The 12,055-nt window shown below is 38.2% G+C and overlaps 1 long non-coding RNA gene across 1 annotated transcript in view; it reads right to left on the bottom strand.

Moving 5' to 3' along the window:
• Nucleotides 1-8,301: 8,301 nt before the first annotated feature.
• Nucleotides 8,302-12,055, bottom strand: part of LOC309664529 — a 53,728-nt gene continuing 49,974 nt past the window's right edge. The window contains exons 3-4 of the long non-coding RNA XR_014265893.1: nucleotides 10,026-10,117; nucleotides 8,302-8,532 (exon numbers count right to left, since the gene is read on the bottom strand). This is a non-coding gene — a long non-coding RNA (uncharacterized lncRNA). The remainder of the gene's footprint in view (nucleotides 8,533-10,025; nucleotides 10,118-12,055) is intronic.

Here is a 12,055-nt window from a genome sequence, read left to right on the forward strand (position 1 = left end):
TGCGCGCCTGGAGCCTGTGCTCCGCAACAAGAGAGGCAACGATAGTGAGGGGCCCACGCACCGCGATGAAGAGTGGCCCCCGCTTGCCACAACCAGAGAAAGCCCTCACAGAAACGAAGACCCAACACAGCCAAAAATAAATAAATAAATAAATAAATAAATAAAAAAGAACAAGGCAAGGATATCGCCTCAACACATTTTTTCAACATTGTCCTAGAATTCACAGCTAATATAATTAGACAAAAAAAGGAAATTAAAAGTATATAAATTGGAAAGGAAGAAATAAAACTGTTTTTGTAGATGACATGATCATCTATGTAGGAAATCTCACAGAATCAACAAAAAACTTTGAGAACTAATAAGCAATTATAGCAAGGTTGCAGGATACATTTTTCACATATACAAATTAATTGCTTCCCTGTACACCAGCAATGTACAACTGGGTTTTGAAATTAAAAAACACAATAGCATTTACATTAACACCCAAAAATGAAATACTTAGGTATAAGTCTAAGAAAATATGTGTAATATCTATATGAGGAAAAACTACAAACCTGTGATGAAAAAAATCAAATAATTTAAACAAATGGAGAGATACTACATGGTCATGTATAGGATGATCAAAATTGTTAAGATATCAGTTCTTCCCAACTTGATCTACAGATTTAATTAATCCCAATCAAAATCCCAAGTGATCTTGTGGATATTGACAAACTGATTCTAAAGTTTATAAAAACCCAGAATGGCTGACACAGTATTGAAGGGAGAGAACAAAGTTGGAGGATTAACATTACCCAAAATCAAGACTTACTATAAAGTTAACAGTAATCAAGACAGTGTGGTATGGGCAAAAGAATAGACAAATAGATCAGTGGAACTGAATAGAAAGCCCAGAAACAGACCAAGACAAATACAGTCAACTGATTTTGACAAAAGAACAGAGGCAATATGATGAACAAAGATAGTCTTTTCAACAAACAATGTTGGAATAACTAGACAGCCACAGGCAAAAAAAAGTGAATTTAGAAACAAACCTTACACCTTTCACGAACATTAAGTTAAAATAGAGCACAGACCTAAATATAAAACACAAAGCTATTAAACTTCTGGAAGATAACATGGAAGAAAATCTTCCAACTCTACAACACTCTGGAAAAGGCAAAATTATGGAGACACTAAAAAGATTAGGGGTTGCCAGGAATTAGGGACAAGAGAGGAATGATGAACAGGTAGATTACAAGAATCTTTAGGGCACTGAAACTATTATGTATGAGATTGTAATGGTCAATACATGTCATTATACATTTATCCAAACCTATAGAACGTACAACACAAATAGTGAACTCTAATGTAAAACTTAATTAACAACAATCTATCAGTATTGGTTCATCAATTGTAAAAATGTACCACTAATGCAAGATGTTAATAATTGGGGAAAAGGGAATGGGGCGTTGGCAGGAGAATAGAATAAATGGAATCTCTATATCTGCTTAATATTTCTGTAAACCTAACACTGCTCAAAAAAACGTTTCTAATTAAAGAAAGAGTGGCAGAGAGAGTTGTAGATTTGTAGCAAAGTGCTGATTCATGAAGGTTTTAGAGATTTAACAAAAATGCAGTAAGTGATTGCTTAGGGCTAGGAGGCTTGTGGGGATAGTAGGGTGATAGGTATGGGATTTCTTCTTGAGGTGACAAAAATGTTTTAAAATTAACCGTCGTGATCACTGCACCTATCTGTGACTATACTAAAAACGACTGAATTTTACACTCTAAATGGATGAGTTATAATCATATGTGAATTATATCTTAATAAATCTGGCTAAAAAATTAAATGGCCTAGATCTGTGTTATTAAATTAAATAAACAGCACTTAATAGTTTTTCTATAGCTGAAGTGTATGCTGTAAGGTTCTAACATATGACTTCTTCCCAGGAAGTCAATAATGTTTAAAAGTATAAAATTTCAGAGTTAATATCAGTTTTTTACAGATTTCAATGACAAGAGAATCACAGATGCAAGCGCCAAGAGCCATTCAAATAGTTTCCTTCCAGATCACAGACTAATGAATAAGATTTCCAAATGTCAATATTGATGACATGGAAAAGTATGCACTATTAATTTGGAGTGAAGCTCTCAGCATTTCTTTTTGAATGAAAACGATTACAAAACCCTCTTCCCCAAACACACACGTACAAATGCCGAAGAGTGCATCCTCCTTCGTGAAGCTAGCAACTCAGCAGCCTTCAATGAAGGGCATACAAAAGATGGAGCGCACTACAAATATCCGTTGTTGCCACCACCTCAGTAACAGAGGAGTGGCTTTATCATCGGAAGTAATCGAAAGAAAGAAAGAACAGATGGACGTCTGGTTTCTGGGGACTCACACAGTAAGCGTCACCCGAGGTGGAGGGCTTGCCACGCATAGAAATTAGGTGTTAGAAAGAGGGAACATGAGCGCAACAGAGAGGAAGACGGTCTGGAGAAGGGATGCTCAATTATTTTATTCGGTTGTTTTCTTTTGTGATATATGTCTGACAAACTGATTGCACAGAATCGCATTCTCTTACTGAGTGAAACTAATGAGTGTAATTATTTTCAATTGAGGCTATCTTATAAAAAAGCTGAAGAACTCGGAGGCTTCCCTGGTGGCACAGTGGTTTACATCCTGCCTGCTAATGCAGGGAACGTGGGTTCGAGCCCTGGTCTGGGAAGATCCCACATGCCGCGGAGCAACTGGGCCCGTGAGCCACAATTACTGAGCCTGCGCGTCTGGAGCCTGTGCTCCGCAACAAGAGAGGCCACGATAATGAGAGGCCCGCGCACCGCGATGAAGAGGGGCCCCGGCTCGCCGCAACTAGAGTAAGCCCTCGCACAGAAACGAAGACCCAACACAGCCAAAAATAAATACATTAATTAATTAATTAAAAAAAAAAAAAAAAGAAAACCCCAAACATGATAAATATCAATACAAAGAAAACCAAGCCTGGGCACATCATACTCAGATTACTGATGAGTAAAGATAAGGAGAAAATCTTTAAAATATCCAGAAAATAAAAGACACAACACATACAGAGGAACAAAAAAAAAAAAAAAAAAAAAAATGCTGAAGAACTAAAACCAAAAAAAATGATTTCTTTTGATTCTTTTAAAATATCCTATGAAAAGCTAGCTTTTAATAGGGACTTTAGATCGCTGTTATTTGGGGTATTTTGTACACTCTCTTCTATAGTTTCTAATTCACCTCTGTTTCATCAAGTGAAAAATCACATTTCATTGTACTTGTGCTCCATTTGTTCTCCATATAACATCTTCCCACCCTTGTTTTAGTATTATCTAAGATCTTGGGAGATTTCAATCAAAAACGTGTGGATGATTTTGGACTCTAAGCTTGGAGCATCCACCAATTATGTTTGAATTCACGAGACTGAAATAGCTATTGGCAATAGTGTAACCAAGAGAGGAGATCCCTTCTTACACCTCACACATGTACATTTCACATGAGTGCCTTTACTGTAGCTTTATGACAAAGATGTTTAACCACCTGGCAATTAAAAAACAAAACAAAACACTTTGGTGCTCTAAATTCTTGTCATATCCTTCAAACTTATTGTCCTAAAAATATTTGTATAAACAACTGAATTTCAAAGGCATATTGTTAAAAGCTTTCTTATTATATATGCATATAGATCAACTTCTTAAACACTGTAAGCTGTAAGATGGAAGAATTTCTGCATCTAAGTGCATGCTTCTTTTCTTAGACATATTTGCACAATCATTGCAGGCTAAAATTGATGGTGCTCCTGAATGCAAGTTCCCTATAAGGTAAAATTCAGTTTCCTGTACTTCATTCCTATAATCTATAAATATTGAAATGAGGTCACTAGAAGGTAAGTTCATTTAAAAATTTAACTAAATTATTTTTGTAGCACATTGAATATTGTTTATTAGCATATATATTTTAAGGCACTGACTTACACAGGAATGATTCCCAGGGTGAAAACATGTATGTGATGTTTTAGAGAATAAAACAAAATTATTTTTATAACATATGTATATATATAAATGCATATATTAGCCAATATCCATTTGGAAACCTTTATTCTATTCAAACTTAATACTCCACTTCCAAAACGATATGTCCATGTAAAGTTGATAAAGTTCACCTCTTAAAACATGTCTATGTTTAAAAGACATAAAGGTGCACTATACACCAAATTCTGTTATTTAAATTTGTATTTCATATATAAATTGGACTACACTGCATTACGTAATACTCCATAGGTACTGAATAAGTAATAAAAACTAAAAATAGTATTTATCTAGATGATATGATTGACCGGAAGGTATGTCCTGGATTATTATAAATATTTCAAGAGGAGGAGGATTATCTATAAAACCTTTTTCATCTGAAGTCCTGGGTCTTATGATATAGATAGAACTTTATCTAAACATGTAGAGTTTCCTGATTTCCTTTGAAGAAATCAGTAAGAAACTCTTTGAAAAGAAGAAAAAAACAAAACAAAACAACAAAAGCAAGCGGCAAGTTAAAACAGTTTATGTTGCTCTTTGTTTTACTAGATCTTATTTAATTTAAAATCAATTTGAAATCTCTAGTAATATGTAATGTTTACTTAAGTAGAAGCAATTAGACAAATAGTGTTTTAAGTACAGATGTACCCAGCCACTCCGATAATTCATTTTAAAGACACCTTAAGATAATAGGCTGAGATTTCCAAATAGACTTAGTTACAGGAGGGCTGGCTAACAAAGTCACTTCTAAAAGTTTGTGCCCTGATATTACAAACACCAACATAAAATATTGCCTATTATCTTTTGATCTCAATTTTGCATTAAGTTTTGGATGTATAACTGTAAAAAGCAACTTTATAATTCAGTGGTATTTGGGGGCAAACTTAATAATATTTTTTCCAGAAAAAAATATAATGGAAGCAAAAAATCTCTATTCAATTGGAATTTTTAAATTTTAGTCACAAAATTAATAGAGGCACATAGTTTAAAAAGTCAAATAGCACTAAAATGTTTACTTTGAAAATTAGCTTTTCACAGAAGCTGTGGAACTTGGGCAAGTTCCATTTAAGAGGATAACTCCATTAGAATAACACTTTCATCTTGACTAAATACAAAGAGTTCTAGAAGGCAGACCAAGTAGAGATGCACAATTTTTAAATATCAGGTCCTAGAGGATGCTGTCCATTCAAGTTGCTTTATCTTCAAAAAGACAGAGAATAAGAGAAAAAAAAAAAAAGCCCATGTTTTTGGCTATTTAGAAACATTACTCTCGCCCTGTGTAGACTCCTCCTGACTTAAAATTTCCCATTAATTATAAAGATTCAGGTCAAAACATGGATAATTTCTGAGATGGCAAATGTTTCAACCAAGTCCTGTATGAGAGTATGTCTTATGCCAGAACCTCACCCAGGTTGACCCCCCCCGCCCCTCCCCCCCGTCTGACTAATTTACTACTGAGAACCAGTTGTAAATAGAGGAAAAATGTCACTGTATCCTTTTGGGGAGAAGATCTTTACCTTTTTAAAAATTTACATACAGTTCTCATTATTTTATCAGGGCTTAAGAATATTTCATTTTTGTTAGTTTTAAAGTCTTGTCTGAAAAGATTACTTGAGTTCTTAAAACACTTCTTAGGAATAAAAGGTTAGCGATCAAAAGACTTGAGCAAATGCTGGTGTTCGTGATTTCTTGTTGGTAGCCTAAATCCCATCCTGCTGGCAAACTCCTCTTTAGAATTTCTCAAATGATGGGACAGCACTAAAAGAACCCTCTACCTTGATTTATGTAGTAACAAATTTCAAATATGGGTTTGAAATACCTTGCTTCTATATACATCTACACATACAAACAAACACCTCCCAAATATTCGAGAGTTAAGGAAAAATCCAATTGGTCAAATTAGCTAATCTAGACTATAATAAGATTCATTCACCATTACTTCTACTGCTACAAAGGATACTGTCAAATGAGATTAGCAAGCAATGATCAAACACAGTTTGTGTACCCTCTATGAATCTTTAAGTCTGCAAAGACATTTAAATATATACTTGACACTTGAACAACTATAGTAGCCATCTTTGCAGTGATCAAGGACTCTATAGTATCTAAAATGTTCTTAGCCATGCAAATTTACATAGGTACTTTGAACTTACTGAACTTTTAATCAGAGTACTAAGCACATCTAAATAAAACAGAGGCTGAAAAGTGAAAACTAGCATTGACATTTGAAGAGTCAGCCAGAGACCCAGACGAACTGAGCTTAGAGATATATTCAATTCAGAAAAGGCTATCTGCCTGGATATTCAGACATGGAGCACCTCAGAGCATGTGACTCTTAAAAAAGATGCTCAGTATGAAGAACATGATACCTCTGTGCATTTCAGGGAATAAAATACAAACAGAAAATAAAGAAATATCAAAATAACTGATCTTGTAATATCCTGTAATCACAAGTAAGGAGACAAGAAAGGCAGCACAGCACTCTGCTTCTCTTCTAAGGGAAGGATTTTTGAAGCCATGTTTCCTTTAAGTAAGAGTGACCTCTGGTGACGTTTTAATTGCACCTCAGTGTACTATGTTAAATTATTCTACAATTCTTTTATACTAGCAAATCATTTAGTACTACATTTTTAATTTCTTAGCAAAGTGATAAATGCTTTACTGCAGGACCTAAGGATTTCATGTAAATGCCCCCATTTTAATTAATTCATGGAAATTGTGCCCAAAGCTAAATTAAGATTCCGTCTGAAACACGGGGCAGTATTTTCTTAAAGGAGACTAAGGCTCATTTTCAGGAGTGACTCATATAATATGGCATTAAATGAGCTGATACTAAATGATGACAACACAAACTTATCACAGCCTCGGGGCATATCTGGATGAATGCTGGAAGGGTAACTATTTGTACAATATGCTTTTCACTTTAGCACAAACTTCTGGTAAGGGCAGGGTTCCCCAGCCCACCCCACCCCCAGCAGCAAGGTCGGTTTCTAACATGCCTACTAGCACTTTCTTGAAATGCATAATAGCTTGCCTTACTCCCTACAACCTGATTTAAAAAAAATTCTTGAGGGGGATGGGGTGTGGATGTAGGACTAAGGGGGCTTTCTTCCAATCCCTCAAGGAAAGAAAAGCCCTATGGTGGAGATTTCAATCTGAATAACACTTCGAAAACTTTTTCCAATTTCCAGATTAAAATGCCTTGAGGTCGGCTGAATCAATTTGGCTAGCATCTTTAGATCAGACTCACATTGCCAGTCCAGAACTGAGAGGTTAATACATCTTCACTGAACCAACAAAATGAGAAACACAGCACATCACGATATACAAGCATGTGCACTTGCAAAAGAACCTGAATGGCAGGTTATGTTTTTCCTTTAAGCAAAAGCCTTCTAATTCTGAGGGGTCTCTCCTTCTCGTAATTCTGGGGACTAACCAGGTTTGCCGCCTGGGCTCTGCTGCGGAGCCTGCCCGCCGCTGCAGCGCCCGAGTTCTTGGTACCCGATTCCGCAGGGCGCCAACTGCAAACATCTACGCTAATGCAGGACCCGGCCAGGTCGGCCAACGATTTCCTTTCTGACATAAATCCTCCAAAATGTATTCATAGTAAAAAGAAATAAATGACATATTGGCATGCTCTTCTCTCCTCATCTCCTGCTATTCTCTCTCTCTGGTCTCTCTCCGCCTCAATATTCTCATGCTAATTTTAGGTTTTACTAGAACTTGAGCTTTCTCAATGAATATTCAAAACAACAGCACACAGACAAAATTCAGCTCACAGACAAGTCAAAAACAGGCTTTGTGTATTACAGACCTGACAAGTGGAAAAACCATTGTAAACCATCCTATCCAAGCGTTGGGACTTTGCGATGTTTTTTAAATGCCTCATTTTCAGAAGCAGACCAGTGACTCCATTTGTAAAACTCAATTATTTTTTTTAAAAAACACGAATTCTCAGTTGACAGTATAAGTTTTAAAAGATTTGCTGTACTCACAAGTATTCCCTGCTGCTAATGTACTCCAGGGCTGGGCAGACAAAAGAGCGAGCATCCTGAGACAGGCTCCCGCGGCGGAGTCCATGTTCACAGTCGCCGGGGCTCCCCACCCCAAAACCCCAGGTGTCCAGACAGCTGCTCTGAGCCGGAGTCTGCAAGCTCCCTCCCGCTCGGGGTAGCTAGCGCTCCCTCCTCCGGGCTCGGCGAACCCGCGCAGCCGGCGGGGCGGGAGCCCCAACCTGCAGCCACACCCCCACCCCCACCCCCACCCGCTCCCGCCGCGCTGCGAGCTCCACGAGTCCCGGGCGCTCCTGGCGGTGGCGGGAGGAAGTGCGAGTCAAGTCGGTGAAGGTCTTCAACCTGCGCTCGCTCCGAATCCGAATCCGAATCCGCGGTCCTAGCTCCTTCACCGGCAGGTTTCCCACTCTGAACAGCTGAGCAGTTCAGTGGACTTCAGTCTGAGACCGAGCTTCACCACGCTGATGATGCTTGAGCATTAACACCGATGCTAGGAAAAAGGTGAGTTTCTTTTTTTTTTGGTTGAAAAGAAGTTAGGACAAGTAACTAACCCGGTTTGAAGAAAATATTTACATGTACTGAGAACTGTTGTAAAAAAGACTGCTTTTGTTTTCTCAACTCATTTAATGATTCATATTTAAAAATAAAAACCTAAAGAACCTTATTATGGTAATCATTTCGAAATATATACGGTTATATATACAGTGTTATGTGTCAAAATACATCTCAAGAAAGCTGGAAAAAATTAAAATTAAAAAATAATTAATTAAAACACCGACCCGACTTCTACTATAATGTCAGCATTTTATTATGTATATTCCTACTTGGAGATTTGAGAACTGTGGTCAGCAGATATAGAAAACTAAAAACTGGCATCCTGGGAGAAGGAATCTTACTCCAAATATCATCAGGGAAGTGACCTTATGTTAAGTAGGTAAACTGAATACACTTAATTGAAGAATGAAGAGTTTTGAATCAACTTCTATATACTGTATGTGTATTCCTTTCCATTCAAATTCTTTAATACAATTACCCAAAAGTTCATATTGAAAAATGATGGAATAGAAAAGGCATCTTAAATAAATAAATAAATGGATAGATAAATAAATGGATAGATAAATAAGCAGATAAATAAATTGTTTCAGAGTATACAGATAGAGACCTGATGGCCCATGGAGGAAGAAGGATTTCAAGATCCATGACCTTGAGGTAAGTCACATGGCCTCCTCTACTTCCTAAAGAGGCTGCCAGCAGATGTAAATGAAGGAGGTATGAGCATGGCATCACTAGGATCAATACTCTCCTAAAACTGTGACCAGACTCATGACAAATGTGCTGAGACTTAGGAACAGTGTCCAGGCATTCTTGCACCATCCAAAGGGATCAGAATATGAAAGTAACTTTAACCTTGAGTAGGGCATTATATGCCTGAGAACAAAGCAGAAAAGCTGTTTTTATTATTTCTATTCTGCAACCTGGGTAAAAAACAAAAACAGGAATAGAAAATGTAAATAGCTTGGCAAGGCCACAGAATTTACAAGTAGAATTTGACCCAAATATGTAGATTCTGATCCCAACTTTCCAGCTTTCTCCACGCCTACTCAGGGCCCCTGGGAATCAGGAACTCTTCCCACCCACCCCATCAATCAGCAGTCCCGGGAAACACTGAGCAAAGCTTGCTCGGAGGGTGCATTTAGAACCTTGAAAAAAGCCACAAGCGGTAGAGTGACCTTCATTTATTAGTCAGACATTTTCCTAGTGCCTAATACATGTCCCAGAACCTGAATATGGTATTTCTAATTTTTAAAGCAAATATAAATTAATGATTTACATTAAGTGTCTAATATTTTTTAAAGCCTATACAACAGACAGTCTGTGTGTGTGTGTGTGTGTGTGTGTGTGTGTGTGTAATCTGAATAAATGGTCACAGCATTCCTTTGAGGTAAATGTTACTCTGCCCATTTAATGGATAGACAGACTAACCTCAGAGAGTTTAATGGATGTGTCACAAAGCAAGCCAGACTTGGACCAGGTCAGCTGAGCTCTGAAACCCCTTCTCACTGGCCCTCAGGTCTCTGAAACAGAAAAGTTGTCACCTGTGAAAACTCTATTCAGTTGTTCATGGGAAATCCATTTAAAATGGGTTAGAAGGCGCCTCAATAATTGATGTCAATTAAAACCAAAAAGGACAATGCTGGTAAATTACTTGAGCAGACATTCAGGATGGATTTTCCAAGTCAGAGATGAAACAGCCCACGAGGGATTGAGATTTGCAGGCAGATGTCCTTGTGCAGTGCACAGCACTGTCCACTGGACAGCACTGGGGCTATTACATGATCTTCCAAGACAAGGGCAGCCCCAGGTGAGGAGGCTTGAAGAGACCAGGCAAAGCAGGGCCCAAAGCAGGGACTTGCTAGCAGACAGCTGAGGCGACTCCTGGTTTTACCCCTTTCCAGCTGCCTTCTTTCGCTGGAGACTTCGTGGCTTTGTGCTTCACTTTTCTTGTTTGTAGAATGGTGATGATAGCCAGTCACAGAGCCATTATGAAATTACAGGTCTGAAACCCCCACAAAGGGATGGAAACTGCTGAGCATTCCACGTACCAGCCCCAGAGCTGCCCTGGGAGTTGGTACCCACCCGTGAGACCCCCGGCAGCTGCTCAGCATCTGTGATCCTCAGCTTCCTTGTCTGTTTCATAAGGTAATAGAAGTCTTACCAGCAGAGAACTGATCCAAGGGTTACAGGAGAAAATGAATGTCAAGTACTTAACACCATGCTCATCCACAGGGCGCTGGATCAGGTAGGCTGATGCTAGAGCTCCAGGCTCAGAGGAGAAAGGATGCCTAATGGGAACGCCAAGGCCTCCAAGCTAAATCCCTGCAGGTCAGGGGCAGTCCGCTGCATTCTGTGACCTGTTTCCACAGCCCTTTGCTCTTTTATATAAGAAAGATGACAGATAATCAACAAGGACCTACTGTATAGCACAGGGAACTCTACTCAACATTCTGTCATAATCTATATGGGAAAAGAATCTGTAAAAGAACGGATACATGTATATGTATAACTGAATCACTTTGCTGTACAACTGAAACTAACACAATATTGTAAATCAGCTATACTCCAATATAAAATTAAATTAAATTTTAAAAAATCAAAACAAAGGAAAGTTGAAGAAAATGTGTAGATCTAATCTTGCACATTTCTATAAGTGATGATTCAAACCCCACAAATCACGCACACGCATATATGTATGTGTCCGCAGAGTTCACACCAAACACAAAAGAGAACTTGAAATCAGCACACGTCACAAATAAAAGACAAGAAATCAACTTCCGATGTTCAGAAGTGTGTGGACCCTCATATGTGTAAGTGCAGACAGGCTGCCTAGGAAAGTAGATTCTAAGTGAAACTACACCCTTGGCAGTTCCTGACCAAAGTCTTCTGTTTTCCTGCTCACCTGGGAGCAGTCTGTGCACTCAGGATTCCCTACCGAGAAGAGGAAGGATCAACTCACCCCACCCGAATGAAATCCTTTCTCAATGCTCTCCATAGATCAAAACATGACTCCATTCATTTTTCTTCTTTATTCAGCAGTTTTCTCCCTGTAAATTATTTCTGCGTGTTTTATCTAAATCTGGGAATACATGTAACTTTACTCTTGTAATGGGAACAGATTTATCATTAAATCCTCTTAAAGAATACTGTGAATCAAATAGAATAGTATTTCTATTAGGAGTCATTTTTCCGATAAGCCCCCAGGCAACAAATCCTGAAGAACAATTATGGAGAGACAGACTGCAGGGAGAAGAACTGTCACATGTGTGATAAAAAACACACTGCACGGTGTCTTTGCAGGTTATCTCTGATGAGCTATGTGCCCTATAACTAGCCCTTGGAAGCCCTGGTTTTAACAACCAAAGGATTATGCATCTAATTACATAAAATCTCAGCTAGAGAATAGTCAGCCTCATATTGTTACCCGAAAAACTAGGTTCGCCTCTTGGTGGGTGTCG

Source organism: Balaenoptera physalus, assembly GCF_965194825.1.
Source record: "Balaenoptera physalus genome assembly, chromosome: 7".
NCBI lineage: Eukaryota > Metazoa > Chordata > Mammalia > Artiodactyla > Balaenopteridae > Balaenoptera > Balaenoptera physalus.